A 22,912-nucleotide genomic window follows, 5' to 3' on the forward strand; every position below is an offset into this window, starting at 1 on the left:
GCCTCTCGGACAGTGGCATGTAAGCAGAATCCTGAAGGAGGTAACGGGGTGGGCTATCAGATATTTGGAGGAGAGCATTCCAGGCAGCAGATTCAAGTTCAAATGCTCTGAGGCATGGCCATGCTGTTGTATGAGGCACAGCAGGGAGGCCAGCCTTGCTGGAATGTAACAGAGACGTGGGGAGTCCGGTCGGAGAGGAGAAGGGACCAGGTGACAAACAGCCTGAGAGGCCCTTCTGGAAACTTGTGGGGCATCAGTCACGTTCACACAGCAGAATTATGTGATTGACTTATGTTTAACAGGATCATCTATTGGGGTGCCTGGGTGGCTCAGTTGGTTCAGCCAGCAACTCTTGATTCTGGCTCAGGTCATGATCTTGTGGTTCGCGAGTTCTAGCCCCATGTAGGGCTCTGTGATGATGGCATGAAGCCTGCTTGAGATTCTCTCTCTCTGCTCCTTCTCTGTTTGCTCTCTCTCCCTAAAATAAATAAATAAACCTTTTTTTCTTTTTTTAAAGGCTCATCTATTGTTTTACCACAATTAAAAAAAAATCACCTGCTGGGAAAAGGCTACTGTCGGCAGTGGGAGTAGGGAGCGTGGAGGCCAAGGGTGGCTGCTAGGGTCAAGTGACCCAGGTTGTCACCGCAGGAGTGGAGAGATGCGGGGGGATTCTGGCTGTATTCCCAAGTCATTGCTGGCAGGATTTACTGAGGGATTAGATACGGTTTGTGATGAATTTTATATATAATGGTAGAAGGATAATGTTATATAATTAGTCTAACCATTAGCATATGAGAACTATATAATATGAACCTATCATTTATTCAGATGTTACCAATCCTTTCATTTTATCCCACTTTGCATTTTACAAACTGTTTTTGCAAATGTGCCTACCGTGTCCTTCAAACCCCATGAAGAAGATTACAGTTTGCATTTTCAAGGGGAGGAAATGGAAGCTCAGAAAGAAGAAATGGTTTTCCCAAGGTAACATACCTATTTTTATTTTTTACTTTCAGAGGTCCTTCTCGTATGGTAGAGTCAGGGTTCTGACATAAAACCGTGAAACCACATTTGCCCATAACTTTTCTCACAGCGTCCCCAGCAGATCATGAGTTTTCTGAACTCACTGCCCCTGCCTCACCTCATTTGTGCACAGGGCTCGTGTCCCAGCTGCCCACCCGAGCAGGGTTCTTGGGTGCCCTGGACACCTGTGCAGGCACATGGAAGGTGAGGCCGGAGCGAGGGAGGGGCGGCACCCGGCAGAGGACAGGCACGGCCCGTGCAGTATCCACACCACAGGGCGACTCATTGTCCCGCAGTGGGGGCAAGGCTGAGAGCCAGAATTCAAGGCCTCTTTGAAAGTGGGGGTGAGCAATGAATGATCTAGACAACAGATAATAGAAAGCCCAAGTGCTTAGTCTGGGAAGACAGTTTCTAACTGTCCACCTGGAGTCCTTTTTGAAAGACTCTGGCGCCAACCCCAGGGACACGCCTCTCCTAGTCTGGCTTCCGATGGCCTTTTGCTCACAGTGCGCCCTTCCTGAAGGTGGGTGAAATACATCCAGGGCACGCAAGCAAATGTAGCACCTTGTCGTCAGTGTTCTTCCCAGGGCCTCCTACTGGCCAAGCGTTAGCATTGCAGGCTCCTTCGCAAGCTTCTCCAGGAAGTTGCTGCTAGCCTGGAAGGATCTTCCCTTTGGAGAATTCGCAGGCTGCAGAGGCGAGTTTTGGCCTGAGCTTCACAGGGAAACTCTGGCAGCCGGAGTAGGACCTTCGTCGCTGAGTGGAACCTCCCCCCCCCAACTAAAGAATGAGGGAGATAGGGTTTTTTATACACGAACTCGTCAGTCATCTGTTGATGAGGTGGAAGGACAAGGCAGACTCTGGGGACTCCTGGGTGGCTCAGCCCATTGAGCGTCCGGCTTCGTCTCGCGGTGTGATCTCCTGGTTGGCGAGTTAGAGCCCCACGTGGGGCTCGCTGCTGTCGGTGCAGACTGCTTCAGATCCTCTGTCCCCTCTCCCTGTCACTCCCCTACTCTCTCTCTCTCTCTCAAAAATAAATAAACATTAAAAAAAAAAAAAAGTAGACTCTGTTGAGAGAAAGCCCATAGACGAGGAAATTCAGCCCTTGAGGCTGGGAATCAGGCCTGCTGCCTGACCTCGTCAGAATCAGGGAGCTGGAGTGTGAAGCTGCAAGGTGTGTGTCGACAGGAAGGGCAAGGGGAGGCCTGACCATCTCAGAGGAACAGGAACTCAAGACCAGGAACCATGTCTCTTGAAACTTTCTAGAACCTGGATCTTCGTAATTTCTCTGGGCAGGTCCAAGTGGGTCCTTAATCTTTTCTTACATACCTCAGTCTTCTCATAGGATTTTTTCTGTCTCGGTTTGGGTGAGGAACCAAAGTTTGGCACAAGCAATGAACGCTATATTCCAATGCTTCCACCACATTCCACAGTAAATGGCCAAGAATTGTTTAAGCCAGTCCACAAGCTGAATGCTCCTGGTCTACAATGGCATAAGGGCCTTGAACTAGGAAGTGAATCAACTATGTCCCTAGGTACATCGTTAGTTTAGCTGACTTTTGAAAATTATTATTATTATTATTATTAATAGCAAGGCTTTCCTTTTTTTTTTTTAATGAAATTTATTGTCAAATTGGTTTCTATAAAACACCCAGTGCTCATCCCAACAGGTGCCTTCCTCAATACCCATCACCCACCCACCTTTCCCTCCCACCCCCATAAACCCTCAGTTTGTTCTCAGTTTTTAGGAGTCTCTTATGTTTTGGCTCCCTCCCTCTCTAACCTTTTTTTTCCTTCCCCTCCCCCACAGTCTTCTGTTAAGTTCCTCAGGATCCACATAGGAGTGAAAACATATGGAATCTGTCCTTCTCTGTATGACTTATTTCACTTAGCATAACACTCTCCAGTTCTGTCCACGTTGCTACAAAGGGCCGTATTTCATTCTTTCTCATTGGCACGTAGTATTCCATTGTGTATATAAACCACAATTTCTTTATCCATTCGTCCGTTGATGGACATTTAGGCTCTTTCCATAATTTGGCTATTGTTGAGAGTGCAATAGCAAGGCTTTCCTCCTGAAGGAAGCAGAGCACTGACCTGCTGTCCAGGATAAGTTCCTTCTCTGGTTTTCCAAGACCACACTGTAAAGTAGTGCTGATGGAGGGCACTTAAACTTGTCTTCGCATTGAGGATATAAAAGGGTTGCAAAGGAGAAATGATTTTTTGGAAAGGTGTTGGGACGCCTGTCCCTCACTTTAAGCACTGTAAAAGGTGCTCCTGTGGGACTGCTATGTGAGCTTATTAAGGGACCTGCCGAGAAATCTAAGGGGTGTGAGGTAGGATCGCTGCAGATGAACTGCTGAAGGTGGTGCAGAGGTGACCAACACTCATCTGTGTTTCCGGAATTTATCAGGGCCGGGCTGAGTGTTTTCCACAGAGCAGCGAAGGCTCTGCAAGTGAGGGAGCTGGTCTGGGTCATCGTCATTCCCGGCCACAGGGCCTCCTGCAAGGCCGGTGGGACCTCAGCAAGAAAAACCCTAGAGCTGGACCACCACATTCTTGAGGTGCTGTAGGAGGAGTCAGCCACTCACCAAAACAGGTTCACATCGAGGGAGCAGCAGGGGAGAGCTACCTTCAGAAGGATTCTCCAGAGAACCCACCGCAGCTGCCCATCTGGGAAAAGTTCTGCCGTAAACACTGGCCAGGGCAGCGTACAAAAGAGCTTGTGACACTTTTATTCCGGTAAAACTTCCTGTTCCCACGGTGCCTGGGTGGCTCAGTTGGTGAAGCATCTGACACTGGGTTTTGGCTCAGGTTTGTGGGATTGAGCCCCACGTCGGGGCTCTGCACTAACAGCGTGGAGCCTGCTTGGGGTTCTCTCTCTGCCCCTCTCCCTGCCCCAGCGTGTGCACGTGCTCTTAAAAAAAAAAAAAGACTTCCTGTTCCCGTCACTTCTCCATGGGCCAGGGCTGGAGGAGGCAGACCTGCGGTCAGATGGCGGTGGTGGGAAAGGGATAGTTGAAGCAAGATCCGCCATGAGCCGGGCAGGTGATAATTGTTGAAGGAGAGTAATGGATTTCTTTTATTCTTCTTTATTTGTGTATGCTTGGAAGTTTCCATATTCAAAATATTAAGAAAGGAAGAGAAACAGAAGGTAGCAAGTGGGAAAAGAGGTGAGCAAGAAGAGAGAATCTTTGTGACCGCAGGAAACTAGCAGAGGAGGAGGATTAAGTGTTATTTTCAAATTAAGATTGAAGTGTTAATTGTTAGATGGAGCCAGACCTTCTAATGGCACAATCAGGACTGAGCTTTGTGGCTTCAAATGGCTACAGGACTTTATAATAACCAGAAATGACCAGGAAAGTCCTGGGAATTATCCCTAGGGGTAGGTAAAAAATTAATCCCACTGAGCAAATTTAAAGGGCATTAGACAATTTTCGCTAAGAGAAAGCAATCGCCTTTTTATGTAGGTTTTGATCTGGATTCTGACAGAGTGTGGGTTCAAAACTCTGATCGCTGTGCAACTTGGGTCTTAGTTTTGTCATCTATACAGTGTCTGTGATGCCTGTAGAAGGTCATGGTGTCAGAGATGGCACATATGGAGTGTTTTACATAACAAGTTGCAGATGCTATTGTTAATTGAACTATGTTGCCATGTTAATGTATTGATTACGTAGGGATGCAATCAGTTGTCAACAAATATTGATTGAGGACATGCTACAAGTCAAGTCCTAGAATGAATTCAGAGGATATGGAGGACGGTGTCAGGATCCAGAGGAAGAAGAAGAGGGAGACGGAGACATTGAATAAATTTGTGATTATATCTCATGAGTTGTGCCTCTTCAACAGGCAGGTCACTTGCAGGGGACCAGGAGCAAACCTGAACATATTCAGTCAGAGCCTGGGGTCATGTCTTTTTGGAGCAGCTTCCTACGCAGCAGCACAGGCTATGTGTGTTTGTGGGGGTAGGTGTCCTCAGCTCCTGGGAGGGTGAGGAAAGCTGAGTTCCCTGGGCTGTGAACATCCTGTCTGGACCTAAGAAGAGAAGACCCCGCATTTATCTGTGCTGCGCGGCCACAGCTCTGCTCTGCCCAGCTGTGTGGGCTACAGGGGTCATTTCCGTTCTCAGTTCCATCCGTAGAGTGGGAGAAGGGAAAGGGAGGAAAACAGAAGGATCTCAGAGGTGGTCTTCACAGTACATCATAGAGCATCAAAACTGAACTTAAACCTCTGAGGTCTATCTCCCGGAAAGGTCTGAAAAACACACTAGAAAGCAATCCCTATTCGGCCATAACCTCTGTTAAGAAATGCTCATTATGGACTCCGAGGAAATTCACCTCAGGGCTAGGTAGCTAGGTAGCATGTCACATGGGTTCCTGGTGTAGCAAAGGGGTTTGCCTCAAGAGAGAGGAAGGTTTCTCAGGGGCATCTGGGAAACCTTGATATTATTCTTTCCTGGGGGTTCCTGACATGCAAGATTGTGTCAGAATCCCAGGTCCTTGCACGGTTTGTCCCTAGAGGTCAGGTACTGCTGGCCACTGACCTTTTCATTAGGCATGGACTTCTGTGTCCCGCACTCTGCTTTGCACCTATGTTCCCCTTGGTGCATGGCGTCCACTTGGGGGCTGCCCACTCTGGTCCCACAGCCAGTTCTTTCTGGGGTCTTTCCAGTTGCCGGCCATGCCTCCTGGATGCTCCCTGTCTTGGGACCCACACAGATCATGCACTTTTTTCTCGCTGTCTGCCCTCTGCAGACTCTGTTTTCGGTCTGGATATGGTCACAAGAGGTTCGGGGAAAACTCTTACACCAATCTCTGTTCTTCCTTCTTTAGCAATTAAGCTTTTGGAAATAGATGCCTAGAAAGCTCACAGGCTATTTTTACTTTCCATGTTGCTACAGCTCTCTCTGCAGCAAAGAAGATCTGCTCTTCTAATAGAAATTATGGTAGGTCCCAGTAGGCAGGCAGCCTTCTCAGAAGTGGAGGCCCTTTCTTCTAGTTAGAATGGCCACAAATTAAACCATTCTAGGCTGATTTGCAGCCTCTCCCCACCCTGACACACCTCTAGCAGAGAAAGGGGGATGACCATCATATTGTACTGACCTGAGGAATGATGATATTTCTGATTCTGCTGAAGTCTTTTCCCTTTGAATTTCATTAATAATGTGATTAGCAATGAAATAGCTCCATTAGACATTTTTGTGTGTTTTTTTTTATTACAAAAGTAATAGAAACACATTGTAGAGAATTTAAAAAGTGAGAAGGGAGCAGGGTGAGGAAGGAAGGTAGGTCCAGGGAGGAATGAAGACAACCAGAGACAGATTATTCAAGAACACGTCTTGTGTGCTGAACTCCTAGGTGTTTTGCGTGCCCACTTACTTAATCGCCACCACATCCCTGTGTGCCGTTATTATCAGCATTTTGCAATGGGGAGAACACTGGAGCACAGAGACGTTAAGTAGCTTTTTCAGAATCACACAGCTCCAGGCAGTCTGACTCACCATCAAACAATACTGTCTTCTGGATGTTATATTCCCACCTCAGTTGGATTTAATTCTATTCTTTGCATCATTTAAAGAATAATGATTTGTAGTTTTGGGGCGCCTGGACGGCTCAGTCGGTTAAGCTTCCAACTCTTGATTTTGGCTCAGGTCATGATCTCACGGTTGTGTGATCGAGCCCCGTGCCAGGCTCTGCACTGGGCGTGGAGCCTACTTTAGATTCTCTCTCTCTCTGTCTTCCTCTCCCTCTGCCCCTCCTCTGCTCACTTTCATGTGCATGATTCCTCTTTTTCTCTCTCAAAAACGAAACAAAAACAAAAAGAAAATGACTTGTAGTTTTGATTTTGATTTCCTTTTTAATCTAGCCCAAGAGATTTTTGTAACTTTCAGAATTCCGTTGGTTACGATGACATTTGAATTGTTTTCTCATGCAGTTGAATCATGATCAGACTATATAGTTTTGTAGATTTTTGAATTTCACCAAGCTTTTCCTTTGGCTAAAGATGAAATCAGTATTGTAAAATTTCTTTGGATGTAAGACAGGGGTCAATCAATCAATCAATCAATGTAGCTGTTCTCAATCAAATCTTCATTCTTTGTTGGCTTTTTGCCAACTTAATCTGTAACACTTTACAGACATGATTATATTTTAAATTTAAATTGTATCTGACTCAAATCTTAAAGTATTTGTAGGAGATTTTGATTTGGATGGTATGTTATTTGCTATAAAGTATATATGACTATTATAATGCCATCATGGACTATATCTTTTACCCTTACACCATCTACCGTGTGAGATGCTTTGGACTTGAAATTGAGGTTATTTGATATTGAGATTATTGCTATTGCTTTTTGTTTGCTTGCTTGTATATTTTCACTTGTGAGTATTCTTTCTGTCTGCCTCATTTTCCACATTTGCCGCTCTGCTCTAGGGGTTTCTTGTGAATAACACAGGGTATGGTGTTGTTTCTAACACAACCTAATAGTCTGTGCATCGATCTGGAAATTCCGGATGATAGGTGATAGCTTAGATTTTATTCCTGTCATTTTATTTAAAGCTTACCATTTATTTTATTTCACTCTCTCCTTTTTCTCTCTGTCTTTATGTCTGGTGAGTCAACAGAACACATTTTTTATTCTTCTGTTCCCTCGTTTTAATTGGGAAGGTCTGATATGCCCCTACCTTCTCTACAGCTTTCTCTTCATATTCTAAGGGAACTAGTAACCCTCCTTTCCCTCAGATGCTTTAATTTCCTACTCCTCTCTGTCACTTCCTGCTGCGAGTCTCCAACAACCAGGGTTATTGTAGCAACTTCGATAACTTAAAATTTTAATTTTATATAAAATTTCCCCAAACTGCATGTCTGCTTGTTTCAAGACCCTTCTTGGGAAGGGGGGGGGTGCCCTGTAAGAGGGCCACGCCCAGCCTGGCTGTACCCTGAGTCTGAGCAGTAGGGCACAACAGGGGCCAGGTCTTAAACTGCCATCTTTGAATTAAAATCATTAAAATTAATTTTCCTGGTCTATGACAGCAGAAGGAAACTGAAGGAAGTGCTGAGTTTCAGATGAATGTTTGTTTCTTTATTACATGCCATTGCTCCCTTCCCCCAAAGATCCTTCTGGAGTTAAGGAACAGTGTAGAAAATATTACCAGGTGGTGGTTAGCTTTTAAACTTGCATCTTTAAAGGAAGCCTGAGTAACTCAGTCGGTTGAGTGTTTGACTCTTGATTTCGGCTCGGGTCATGATCTCAAGGTTTGTGGGTTCGGGCCCAGTGTCGGGCTCTGTGCTGACAGTGCGGAGCCTGCTTGGGATTCTTTCTCTCCTTCTCTCTCTGCCCCTCTCCCACTTGCTGTCTCTCTCTCTTTCTCAAAATAAATAAACACATAAAACGTTCTAAGAATTACATCTTTTAAACAGTAGACACTTTGTCAACCAGCTGCTTGCTGTGCAGGATTTAAAAAAATGAGCACTTTTCACTTTTTTTCTTGTCTCCATTTCCCTCATGTCTCTACTTTTGTTTGTTATAGTATTACTTTTCCTTCTTTTAGGACATTTGCATTCGTGTCTTTAAATTTCATAATACTTGAGTTTTAGTTGTATATTTAAATAGATTCCGTAATCTCCACTTATCTTTTACCACAATTTTTCATATCTGATTTTTAATTTTAATCATTTCTTGGGAGTCAAATCCATTATCAAGTAATTTTTACAAGAAAGGCTCAGAGTCATATATACTCAACACTTACCATAATTCAAGGCAATCATCATTGTTTAAATGCTACTTAATAATCATAAATAGAATAATAGAATAATGATAATAATACCTTTTATTCTATTGAGAATATTTTACTTATTCATCTACTATTTAATTGTTTTCCTTTTTAAAATTGATATTTCTTTGTTCCTAACAGAATGAAATTATTACCTCTTTGTTTTTTCTAAAGCTATATTAACAGAAGTATTTCTTTTCTCATCTGCCTTTGTATTTTGGTTTCTTTCACCATGCAGAAACTTTAATTATATGTAATTAAATCTGATGATCTATTCTTTGTGATTTCTTCTATTACTTCTAATCTACATACTTGATACTCAAGTTTATAGTCTGTTTCTTCTATAATTGGAATTTAATATCTTAGCAGGTAGCTCTGTAATTCATTTAAAAGTTTATTTAGTATATGGTTTAAGGAAAAACTCAAAGTAAACTTTTTTTTCTCCAAATTCATAACCAACACAAATTTTGGTAAGTTCTTCCCTTCCTATATTTGCTGAATATTAAACTCTAATAACCCCCCTCCACACACACATTTTCTCGCTCTTGACTTCTTTTTGTCTTTTTTTCAGCTGCCTATTTTCATATTTTGATCTCTTCCTTTTGTGATATAGGACTTAACTCCCTGCTCTGCCATTTGCATTGATTGTTTCGTTGAGATAATTCTCTAAATCAACCTTTTCCGAACTGTGTTTCCTGTGTTTCAATGAAGTCTCTGCAAATACAGTGCAAAAATCCGGTCACATCACTTATTTCTCTGACTTAAATTTAATAGCAGATCAAATGGCTGCTTTCCATATTTAACCAAAGAACACTGGAAGTAATTCTGTCTAAAAGGTCTCTGTGTGGGGCACTCTGTCTTATCTTCACAGCAAGGTTGGGAGACCAATTAACTGCTCAGTTATGTAAACGGATTTGCTCCCCTCCTCTGTGAACAAACTTTTTTCGTCCCAGAGATCTTAAGCCTCTGCAGGATGGGGTCCAAAAGGGTTTCTTACACCATTACATTGGGACAATGAGTGTAAACTCTCCACGCACGTGTCGCACCAGGAGAGTCACTCTGGATAGTATCTATAGGACAAACACACTGTTCTTACCTCTATTATAGTGTTTAATCATTTGTTCTGTGAATTTCTCTTTTAATAAGTGTGAGTCTATCTTCCCTGACATAATGAATTGCTGGAGGGCAGGAAATCTATACCTTTAATTCTGTGTCTCCAGTGCAGAGCACAGAATCTACCTTGTGGTTGAGGCTTAATTACTACTCCTTAGTGAATGATCAACTTTCCTAAATCCCATCTTCTTCCCCAAACCAACCTAGACCAACCAACCAACTGACCAACCATCATACCATCCAATAAAAAACAATGATGCGGTTTTCAAGGCAGTTCCCCAAATTTACTTAAATCAGTTGTGTTTGTATGCAGTCAGCCTGTTTCAGTTATTGGATCTAGATTCTGTGGCAAATCCAGACACAGATGAATCAGACATGATTCCCTTCCTCAAGGAACTCAGAATTTCTGAGGATTGATGACACATTGGCTTAAATATAATTCAGAGAGAAACTGATGGATGTCACACAAGCTGTGTACCAGGAAAGGGAAGAAAGGAAGTGAAGAATAATTTTTCCCCCTATTAGCCTTTGGGGATAAGAAACACCATAATTTTGGTCTTATTAAAGGCTGCCCCATGATTAATATTTCCATCTAAGAAGCAATTAAGGAATTATTATCCAGGGAGATTGTGACAAAGGAATTAAGTCACGCCAGCTCTGTTCAGACAGAATAAGGCTCTGCTCTGAGTATTGAAAATTAAGTCTGTTTAGAGTAAAGGCTTACATTTTGTCCTTAGCTTTTGCTCAGGTGCTATATAAGAACCACTGAGTGGATAAGTAATAAATTATCTAGACCTACCTAGCAAATACAATCTACAGTGCTAAATGGAACACATTATAATCATGGTATGAAAATCAGAATAATAATAATTTAACATGTGGACTCCAAGGGGCAACAATCTGTTTTAGTCTGTTAAAGTACATTCATTTTGAGATATAAAACTATACTTTTCAGTGTTATAGAAAGTGCTTAATTATTTCCAACTATTATTGAAAGAGTGGAGAAATCCTCTTGCCTCTGTGCTGGAATCATACGGTGTTCACAAGGGCATCTAATTATAAACATTTTGTCAGGATTTTTTCCAAACTCATTTTTTTTTGAGGCGCTAAATGGAAAAGCTTACTACAAATGCCTGTAAAACAACTTTTAAAAAAATACACAAGACATCAACTCAAAAGTAGGTACTTCCATATCTGTGGATTCACAGAAGAACAGAATAGTAAGGTCTCCTTTTACTTAGGAGAACGCAGTAGCCCAGAGAGGCTAATTGTCTTGCCAAGTAGGAATATGGCTCAGAGTAAAACCTATGCTTTCTTACCTTCTTCCTAGTGTTGGTCTTTAGAGGGTTTTTATTTATTTATTTATTTATTTTATTTTTCAACGTTTATTTATTTTTTGGGGGACAGAGAGAGACAGAGCATGAACGGGGGAGGGGCAGAGAGAGAGGGAGACACAGAATCGGAAGCAGACTCCAGGCTCTGAGCCATCAGCCCAGAGCCCGACGCGGGGCTCAAACTCACGGACCGCGAGATCGTGACCTGGCTGAAGTCGGACGCTTAACCGACTGCGCCACCCAGGCGCCCCTTTAGAGGGTTTTTTTTTTTTTTTTAAATGGAAGGAGTGGGATTTTTATGTCCTCATTTGAGAGGTGGAGACGTGGAGGTTTTTTGTCATGAAACAATGTAGCTGAGCCATGTACGTTGCAAGTGGTAGGTCTGTGATCAGAATCAGAGTCTGCTTGCTGCTGTCCCCTCTGTGATGCCTGGCACAAAGCTGGGCCCCTCTAGGGACACTCTCCTCTGCTGTAGGATCAGAATCTCCTACCTAGTATGTCTGCACACCTCTAAAGAGGTTGCCTCTCCTCTTGGAACCACTGAGGGGTTATCAGGAAGAGTTCTGGATGTTTCTGTGGATCTAGTCAGGGTAGGATCAATTTCCATTTGATAAATGTTTACTGAGCACTTACTATATGCTAGGCACTGCTTTAGGAGCCAGAAGCAATGAATAAAACAAGAACTTTCTCTCAAAGAGCTGACAGTTTAGAATAGAGACAGGCCAGAAGGAGGAAAGAGGAAAGGGTGATGGTAAGACCCTGGCCTGGGGAGGCGTCCTCAGGAATGACAGCAGTCTTATTCCACATTTTCGATGGAAACTTTCTTTGTACTGAATTCCTGAATCCCACAGATCTCAGTGTAGTGACATTATACTCATTCCTCAGCTGACCAGCTTCAGAATATGTGCTTGTCTACACTAGCCTTTCCAGAAGTTTTCCACATGATTAATGTTACATTTAAAAATCTCCTCTTTGGATAGGCTCGCAGTAGATGCCACACAGCTGTAGCTGTCAGCGGGTCATGCTGCGTGATAAATTAGCCAAATGGAGCTCTGGAAATGCTGTCACTTTCCTCCATTAATGCAAGAGCCGTGGATGAGTCCCTGCATTGTCACTGTTCCAAATGACACCTGGGGTCAACAACAGAACTCTGTGTGCAGAGGAGTCTCCTGATGTGAGTCCCAGACACTTGAGGGATGACAGGTACCAGTGGAGCTCTTCACAGAAGACTGATTCTCCTCCACAGTGGTAGGCCAACAGTGGGACCCTAAATCTCTTCTCAGTTATAGCCTTCTTTTTCCTATTCATGCTGCATGTTTCCATTTTTCTAGGTGGTGCATTTGCTTATGGTGTGGGGAAGTCTGGAATCATCCTGAGGTGAGACGTCGTGTCCAGAGATCATCCAGAGGTCTCCATCTCTGTGTTGACATGGGGAGGTTGTGTTTTTGTGTCAGGACACCCTGTCTTGGGGACCTGCCTGGGCACTCTCTCTGTCTTTTTAACATGAATGCTCTGGGTTTGTATCCCATGCTGCATACAGCCATTTTCCAAAGAGGGGACAGGGCTAGTGACTAGGTTTCTGCTTACTGAACTATAATTATGGCCGCCGTTCCTTGAGGTAACATGAAGACCCCTTCGGCAGAATTTGGTGGTTCAAGTATTCTTTGGTCAAGGTCCCTTGGTTTGGTCCTGCAGGTGGCCTGTTATAGTGTTTGTGATGGTTTAATCTCTGGAGGGTCATCTTATTCTTGTAGCTCCTGGTTCTAGGGTTTTTCACACCCTGAGAGCTGGAAGAGCAGCTTCCATTCCCTTTCCATTTGTGTGTGCAATTGATAAAGAGAAGCCATAGGAGGAATCCGAAGCCAGCCTTCAATTCCTGCTCACTCAGGCAGTGGGAAAATCATCACACAGGTATGGCCTACTGAGCAGTGTCCCTTCAGGTCCAGTGGGACTTCATTTAAATCAGGCCCTTCCTATTTATACCCTCTAGGAGACCTCAGAATTGCTACTTTTCTCCTTGGCATGGCCCTGAATGCATTCTCTCTCTGTCTACCAACTAATTCTGGCCATTGCTCCCTAGATTCTGGGGGTGCTATCTTCTCTGCCTCACAGGGTGATGGGGAGATTCACTCTGCCCCTTATGGACAAGAACAATGGAGCTGAAAGCAGAATGTTTTGGAGCAGAAACCAGGCTACCTTGGCCGTCTGAGCATTACTACTCTATGAAATATCAAAGACTATCACATCTACTTCCTGGCTAAAGCAGTCAGGATTATGTTGGTTATTATTCCTTGACTACTCTTGAGTGGGCTGCACATAAATGAGGTAGATGTTTAAAATGTGGGTAATTCAAGGGATATAGGAGTGCTGACGCATAGGGGCACTTGTACCCCAATGTTTATAGCAGCACTTACAACAATAGCCAAATTATGGAAAGAGCCTAAATGTCCATCAACTGACGAATGGATAAAGAAGATGTGGTTTATATATACAATGGGGTACTACTTGGCAACGAGAAAGAATGAAATCTGGCCATTTGCAGCAATGTGGATGGAACTGGAGGGTATTATGCTAAGTGAAATAGGTCAGGCAGAGAAAGACAGATACCGTATGTTTTCATTCATATGTGGATCCTGAGAAACTTGACAGAAGACCATGGGGGAGGGGAAGGGGGAAAAAGTTACAGAGAGGGAGGGAGGCAAACCATAAGAGGCTCTTAAATACTGAGAACAAACTGAGGGTTGATGGAGGGTGGGGAAGAGGGGAAAGTGGGTGATGGGCATTGAGGAGGGTGCTTTTTGGGATGAGCACTGGGTGTTGTATGGAAGCCAATTTGACCATAAATTTCATTCAAAAATAAATAAATAAAATGTGGGTAATTGCTTGTGTTAGGATGCAGCGAAATGGAAAGACCAATAGTTGTCACGAGAGGGGCAGCCTCAGCTGGAATGGGCCTCATTCGTGTGGATCTGGATGGCCCCACTGGAGACTGAAAACAGAGTCCATGCTTCCTTCCCACGTAGCCAGGCTTCCCTCGAGGATTGGCACTGGTGGTCACTTTCCAGGAGAACACATCTGCCTCTCCATTTCCATGGTTACAACTCTGGTCCAAACTACCTCTGTTTCTAGGGCTACTGCGTGGTTTCCCAAACGGATTTATCCGCAGCTACTGGCCTTACTTCTTTTCATCCAGTTTCCACTCTGTAGCAGGCATTCTGTAAAGGAGACCATGCCACTTAAAATCCTTCAGCTAAGTCCTTGCTTCAAACCACCCTCCACTAGTTCAGGAGATCTTCCCTGCCTTGGGCCCTTGGAGTTTACAGTTCCCTCCGGCTGGAGAGTTTGCCACATATTTGGATCTGTTTCATTCCTCAGATTTGCTTAAATGCTCCCTCTTCAAATAAACCTGCTTGCCCTTTATAGCATCTCTAACCCTACCCTGCCCTAGGTATTCTCTATAGCATCATCTTTTCTATGGTCATTAGAGAGCTGATTATCTGAAATTGTCTTTCCTGTGACTGTGGTTGTTGCTGTTTAGGAGACCATCATATCCACAAAAGAAGGATCTGGTCTTCCTGGGTGAGGACTGTTCCTCATAACTGTTTCCGTTCATGACTCAACAGCCCCTCAAGATATGCTGTGGAATGAATCTCCCTACAAAGCTCTAGGTTTATGGCTATTTAAGTGCAGCTTCTAGAATCATTCCAAAGCCCCACATGGTCAAGAGTATGCCAATGGAGATATTGGCTCCTCAGAAATATTATCTCTGGGGGCGCCTGGATGGTCATTTGGTTAAGTGTCTGACTCTTGATTTTGGCTCAGGTCATGATCTCACAGTTCGTGGGATCGAGCCCTGTGTCAGGCTCTGCACTGACAACATGAAGCCTGCTTGGGATTTTCTGTCTCTCTCTGCCCCTCCCCTGCTCATTCTCTCTCTCTCTTTCTCTCAAAATGAACAAACAAACATTTAAAAAAATTGTCATCTCTGTGTATTTGAGGGTTTAGTTATCTCTTGCAGGCCAAGGGACTCAGTTTTCTCATCTCTAATAAGAACAGTTTGAAATGGACTGGGCAACCTCTTATGACCTTTCCTGCTCTGAATTTTGATGATTTCAGTGTATGAGCCTCTGTCTCTCAGAGATCTCATCTTCTCAGACTCTAGAATGAGAATAATTTCACACAGATATCTATGGCGCTCCTGTAGACGCTGTGTATTTATGAGACGGCTGTATTGACTAATCTTGCTTCTTTTTGGTCTTGGAGGAGAAGTTTCTGATTTAGTTATGTCTGATTTAGAGGAGTTTAAATTTTTTTTTTTTTCTGAAGAGTAACAGACTTGTGTGTGGAGTGTCTCAGCACTGCATTAAAGACTTGTGAGCTGTTTTCTCTCAGAGTGTGTGGCAGGTTCCATCTGGTCACACAGGGAGTGGGCGAGGCCCTTCCCTCCTCTGCTCTCACAGGCCCGAACCTGTGGGGGCAGGAAGCTAATTATCACCTCCTAGGATGCTTGGAACCTTGTCTCAGTCTTGAAAGGACGGTCCTCATGCTGGCCCTCAGAAGGGAAGAGACCCACACAGGCAATTATTTCCTTAGCTCCGTGCCATCCTGTGAGCACATGTGCCAGACATGCTTGAACTTTGATCAGGAGACTCATATGGAATTCAATGTGAAGAGAAGTATTGGCTGAGGAGGCCCCAAAGCCCCCCTACTTGGTGATTATAATGAATGGGGGTGTCCAGCCTGCGCTGAGTCACTGTGAGAGGCAGGTGGGCTTTGGCAAAGGCCACCGCATGGAGCCATGTCCCTACTGTTGTCAAGATCAGGTTCTCCAGAGAGAAGGGGGTGTCACACATGAAAAACCCCCACTCTGCCATGGTGCTTCTCATCCTACCAGGCAATCAGCTGTAGCCAGCCTGAGAGGAGGTGGTTTGAAAGGCCTCATCTAAGTAGTCTAAGTCCTAGGCGGACATGGGGAGGGGGGTGTCTGACAAGATGCAGGATGCTGAGCACTTGTCAGGACAACTAGAGTCCCTTTCTCACCTCACATGGAGGCTCACACCCTTACTGTGCTCCGTGCCACGTGGTCCACTTTCTCTGTCTCATTTTGTCCTGCTGGCATCGTGCGAAGCAAGATTTTATTTTTAAATAATCTATTTTGTAGAAAGGGCTCTTTAAAAAGGATAGCTTTCTGGCCACAGTCACTCAGTCGGTACCTAGAAATGAGGTGTTCTGGTTTCCTTTGGCGTGTAACAAGCCGTCTCAAAATTTAGTGGTATAAAATGATAGCCATTTATGACACTCACAGATTCTGTGGGTCAGGACTCTGGGAAGGGCACAGTGGGATATCTCTGCTCCACCAAGGACTCTAGTGACTGTAGGTGTTCTGGTTGTGGGGGTGAGGGGATTTCTGGAAGTCTGGGTTCTGCTGGAACTGTTACCAAGAGCACCCACATGTGGCCTCTGTATGTAGGTTGGGCTTATCCAATATGGTGCCTGGCTTTTGGAGGAAGTGTCCCAAGAGGACCATCAGAGACCAGGCATTCCTCAAGATCAAAGCAAGAGCTATAAGGCTTCCCTTGACCTCGCAAATCAGCCATCTCCTCCCCACTGGATAGGCCGAAGCAGTCACAAGTCAGTCCCATTTTACGTGGACCCCACCTCTCCATGGAATGCGTGTCAGAGAATTTATGGCTATGTTTTACGGCGGCCATACAGGATTTGAACCCTGACTCTACAGCCGTTGCTCTTCTCATTAGACATGTTGCTTGGGTATAAGAGGCGTGTGTCCTGGGGGAGGCTTCAGTAGGGACGTGGAGAATATGTCTTTAACCTGGCTGTATCACTAAGTCCCTACAGTCCTTTGAAAGAACATGCAGCAAATAGCAGCATGGCTCAGGAGGCAGAATTCTGGAGTAGGGGCCAGGGCACCCACCTATGCAGCTGTGGATGATCTGCTACAACTCTTGTTTCAGGCCTTCCTCTGTGAGAAGGGGGTGATCACAGCATCTCCTGGGCCATCTGTAGGGTGCCAGTGCCCTGGAGATGTGAAAGCCTCAAGGATTTCCCAGCCTGCTCTTCAGGCAGGAAGAAGTTCTCTGTGTCCACAAGGAGGCCCTGCTCCTCAGTCCTTGAGCCCACTGCTCTCAGACACACTCAGGGGACAGGCGAGCCTTCTGCACCCAGCCTGAATCCTAGAAGCCTAACCAGACCCCCTCAGACTACACAGAAGGTCTTTTCCTTCCTTGACCATCTACGTTATCTTGATGCTATTATACATTATTCATTTTCCAATTCATCACATCCCGGAAAGGATAATAAACGTGGAATCACAATTTCCTTTTGAAGTCTTGGCCCTACTGTGTCACAGGTGAGTAACCAGAGGCCTATCACATAGCTTCTGATGACCTCAGTTTTCTGCGAAACAGCGATCGGTCTATCTGTTTTCAGGAACATTATGGGGATTGAATGAGCCAATGTGAGAAAGTGTTTTCTAATCTGATAAGCATAATGCACGTTTGGTGTTTTTATTATGAGCATTTCCTCTAACCCTTAGCAAGCACAGTGCTTCACCCACAGCAAGTGCTTAATAAATATGTGCACTTTAGTCTTGATTTACACCAGACCCCAAATGAAGTTTGTGTCAAAAGGAGATTGGAACTTTCATCTCCTGTCCTACTCAGGGACATATGTCACAGAAGCTCTTCCGAATGGATTGGCCACACTGTACTTTTTCTTTTCCTGCCAGGCTGAAAGAGGGATTGCAGGCTTTTTTAAATGACATAGTCACAGCATTGATTAAGGAAAAATAACCGACTGTCAATTTAATTAAAGAGCTAAGGGTGTACACCCCATTCTCAGGCTATCTACGTCAGAGCAAAGTCATTGTGGGAAGGATCCAGGGACTCCTCTTACAGTACATTTTGGAAGCTGAATACATTTTTGCAACAACCCACTTCATCCATCAGAGATTCGATTACATCAATCTAGGAAAAGCATGGAAACGGTTCTCCCCATGTCAGGCTGCTGCAAAAAGGGTGACCAGAACAAACTCACAAGAGACAAATCTTGGTGCTTGGCATATTTCTTGTAATTTTTAGTCTGCTCTGTTTTTATTGTGATAAATGGATCTGTGTTTTAAACATCAGGCATTTATTAGGTTCCCACTGTGTGCTGTGTGCTATTTTAGAAGCTATGGGGACTATGGTTCAGAAGAAGCTGTCCCTGCATTTCTGCCAGTTTTCTGGTGTGCTGAAAAAGGCTCTCAGAGCCCAGTACTGAGAATGTGTGAAGGCCAGACAGTGGGGCTGGAGGTATGCATTAGGGCTGGGCTGGGCTACGGAAAGGGGACAGCACAGGTTGTCAGCTTTTGATCTGTATTTAGTTCAATTTTTTTCTGACTAGGTAAGCAATATCGGACAAGCTGCTAAACCAATTTGAGGCTAGTTTCTTGCTTAAATAGGTCTCATACAGAAGGAGAGAAGCCAATGAGATCTGTAGAGTAAAGCTTTGAACTCACTCAATCCAGTAAACAGTTATTAGGCTCACTTGAAAAGGAGGTAAGGGGGAATTGCCTTGGATGGCTTATTGATGAGCTATTTCTGTCCAAAAACTATCCCAAAGTTAGTGGCTTAAAAAAAAAACAGATATCTAATGATATCTCCTAATTCCATGGGTTGATGGGGGTTCAGCTGGCTGGCTCCTCTGTGGTCTCTCTTGAGATTTCTCAAGCCCTTGTGGTCAGATGGGGCTGGACCATCGGTGCTACTCTATGCAGCCTCTATCTCTATGTGACATCTTGTCCTAAGGGTCCTCTCCATATGGTCTCTCTTTCTCTCTATTCTGGAATTTTCCCATGGTCAGCTTTGGGGATCCAACTGGAGGAGCTGGGAGTGGTCAGGCTTTCTCAGTGCCTGGGCTTGCAAATCTCAGGATGTGGTTTTCTCCACAGTTTGGTGGTCAAAGCAGCCACAGGCCCACCCTAGATTTCAGGGGAGAGGCAGAAGTTCTGTCTCTTGAAGGGAAGGCAGAAATGTTTGGGGGCTATTTTATGTATCCCAACTGCCCAGCTCTGGAGCCCTCCCCCAGCAGCCTGTTGGTGATGGGATGTGCAAATCACAGTTTCAGAAGACCCACTGCTGACAGGGAGGCAAGTAGACCAGCCACTGAACAGGGCCTCCTTTCAGTGTACTTCTTTGGTATGCAGACCTTCACATTTGACCTTGGCAGCTAGCATTTTTCTGGGCTCTCAAGGGTTTCTTCATAGAAACAAGCTTCACAGGAGACTGATGTGAGCTTAGACTATTGATGTGTTTATTTACAATGGCACACTTTTCCTTCAACTAAGCATCTGGGACTCTGAATTCTTCATTAGAGAGTTTCAGTCCTGGGCTCACGTAGCAGGATTCTTGAGGGATGTCTTATCCAGGGTGGAAAAACATTGGATTCTCCTGGACACTGCTGACATTTGGCTTTTTCACTCTCTTTTCCAAGGTCCACATAGATCCTTGGAATGTAGGATCATACATAAAATGTCAACCATATTGCATTAATACTATTGTAAAGGTATAGATTATCATATTGAGGCAGGTCTTGATCAGATTTGAACATCTTATTCTTTCTGCTTTGACTTGAGAGGATTCAGAGATTTGGTGGTGACCTATAGATCACTTATTTACTCTGTCCGTTGTCAGCTTCATTATAGTAACTCATTGCCAAGTTCAAGGAGTGAGTGTGAGCCAGGAGGGCTTCCTATACATTGACCTTGAAGGAGTCAGCAATGCTGACAAAGTGCCATGGCCCGGGATGAATATAACAAGAGCTGCCACTTGACAAATGCAGCAGGTGGGAAGGGCACATTCATTTCAAGTAGTCAGACCTGGGAGGACTTTAGTGAGGACCTTTATGGAGGAAATCGTTGGACAAAATCAAGAAGCCTGGCTTTTTGAGGGTTATGGAGAAGTTCAAAGAAAACAGGGAAATAAAACAGAATGATACATGGCATTTAGGGAATACCGTAGATTGGTAGGAACTATAAGGGGCCATATGAATGCAGTTTTAATGATTGGTATGATTATTGATTATGTCTTATTTTGAATTTCCCAACTAAGGTAGATGTTCTTTGAAGGTGAAGACCATGTCTTATACTAAAGGTTTTTTGGGACTGACTTATAAGACTAGATAGCAAGGTGATGGACACTCAAGGGGAGAAAGATGGTCTGGTAGGCAGATTCATGAACCCTAGAGGATTCCACCTGATTCCTGGGACTGCAAATGTGATGGGATACCACGCCTACAAATATGCTATTTACAAGAAAGAATAAACATTGCCAATAGAATTAAGGTTACTAATTCTAGACTTTAAGATAGGAAGATTATCCTGGATCAGCTGGGTGGACTAAGCAGAAGATGGAAAGGAAGTCGGAGATTTAAAGCACAAGAAGCCTCTTAATGTCAAGGAAACAGGGACCTCATTTCTACAACTATAAGGAACTGACAATAACCTGAATGAGCCTGAAAGTGGGTTTTCCCCCAGAGCTTCCAGATAAGAGCCCAGGCTGGCTGAATGACACCTTGACTTTGGTCTTATGAGACCCTAAGCAGAGAACACAGTCATACAGTGCAGGGGAGACATCTGACCTACAGAAACCATGAGCTAATAGACTCATGTTGTTTCAGCCACTAAGTAAGTTGTAAATTGTTCTCTGCAGCCTTCAGAGAGAGGCAGTTACCAGAGAGGTGTCACTGTCTTGATCTAGGAGGTAGTAGAGGCCAGATCATTTGATGAACTGGGGTAAATGCTGAGCTCCAGAATGCTAAGCTAGCTGGTTGAAGACAGTCAGGGAATGGCCTTCCACAGGAAGACTCCTGGGCTACTTTCGTAGCATCCTTATCATGTTGGGGTATCTGAACAGAAATCAGCACTCTGCAAGCTCATCCTGGGATCCTTTGTCATCCTTCCTCCTCTCCCCTGCCTCTTGGTCACTCTGCCAGACTTCCTTCACACAAAGTACCTTGAGGACAAAGTGGGGTTTTGCATCTTCTTCAAAACTCTTTTCCCTGTGGACTGTGTTAATTTGGTTCTGGTCAGATTTTGGGAATCAGCACTAACATCTGAATGCAGTTTATTTAGTTCTGATAGGGAGGATTTGCAGACCCCAAGAGGAAGTTTGTTAACTCCGCAGTGTTTGTTTATTATACAGGTCTAATATTTTATTTATTCCTTTCTTCCTTTTGTTAGCGTTGGGAAGTTTCTGTTGTTCTTTGCCTTTTACAAAACGATCACTCCTCCATGTGGTCAATGCATTCTTTAAGGCACAAAGCCAGCTCCTCTGGCAAATCTTTCCTGATTCCTTGCGGTGTGGTTGTCGCTGTCTCCGATTTTTGCACATCCCACATGTATAATCCTCATCAGGAGTTCTCTGCTGGTGTGTCCCCTTCTGGGCTACAACTCCTTAAGTGCCTGTCTACCCAGTACCTGGGATGATGTTGTGGGTGCCCAGGGGTGGCTCAGTAAGAGGATGGGAGAGGCACAGTGAATGCTGGAGCAGTCTGCTGAATCACAGACAGATGGGACCTGCCAGATTGCAAAGAGCAGCTGGGTGTGAGGCATAAACAGCAAGGCAATTAATTAAAAACATTTTTATTTGTCTTGATTAAAAAGAAGTTAAAGCTGTGAGAAGTTTCTACTGAGGAATTAAGGAGGGAGAGGAGTCATATGCGCTTGGGAAGGAGGAGAACCCAAGGGGAGCCAGGAGATCTTGGCTGGAGTCTTAGAATGGCTACTAATTCATGGTGACCTTGGACCTTGAGCTTTCCACCCAAAGCGGTGAAGACTTGCATTCCCTGAATCCTCAGAGCTCTTCCAGCAGGCACCGGACGTGCTGGCTGAGTGGGCCGTGACAGAGGGCACAGTTCTGTGCCTGTGCTGGAGTCCCATCCAGGATCAAAGGAAGGGAGACAGAAAGTGAAGGCCCCACTTCTAATATTTTCAAGTCACACAATCAGTTATTGTTTTGACTGAGAAGCATGCCCACTATGGTCTCCAAGTTCCTGTATGGGGAACGAGTGCACATTCTAACAGTTATCACCTCTCATTGAAATCCCTGTCCCTGTGTTTGTTGATATGCCCAGTACCTTGAGGGAGAAAATGGGCAATCTAACTTGGTTTTGCTCTAGTCCCTAATAACGAGAAAACCAGCTGAGGTGGAGCCAAGCAGAGCTCACTTTTCAGAGGCTTCCTTCTGAAACGGCCCCATTTCATTCCTCCAGCCATGGAATTCTCTCCTGGGAGGGACCTCACCTGCCAGAGAACAAGTAGGATGTGTCCTTCATTTTTCAAATGGGGAAAACTGAGGTCCTGTGAGGGAAACTACGCAGCCTGAGACCAGAATAGCCAAGGTTTTATTGTGTGTGTCTTGCTGTATCTAAAGGAGATGCTTTCTCACTGTGAAATCTCACTGGGCAAGGAAGCAGCTGAGGTTTCTGGACCCTGTTTGGCGTGGTGAGTCTTAGATTGACGAAGGATATGGGAAGGATTTTGCTTTCACATTGGGAAGAGAAACAGTGAGACCGTTGGTACATAGCACCATTGGTGCTGAAAGGCCTGAGTAGGTGGAGAAATATAGGAGACATTAAGGACATCACCCCAAGCAGGGCTGAGAGGTCTTTGTG

The sequence above is a fragment of the Leopardus geoffroyi genome, chromosome D2 (genome assembly GCF_018350155.1).
Source record: "Leopardus geoffroyi isolate Oge1 chromosome D2, O.geoffroyi_Oge1_pat1.0, whole genome shotgun sequence".
NCBI classification, from domain to species: domain Eukaryota; kingdom Metazoa; phylum Chordata; class Mammalia; order Carnivora; family Felidae; genus Leopardus; species Leopardus geoffroyi.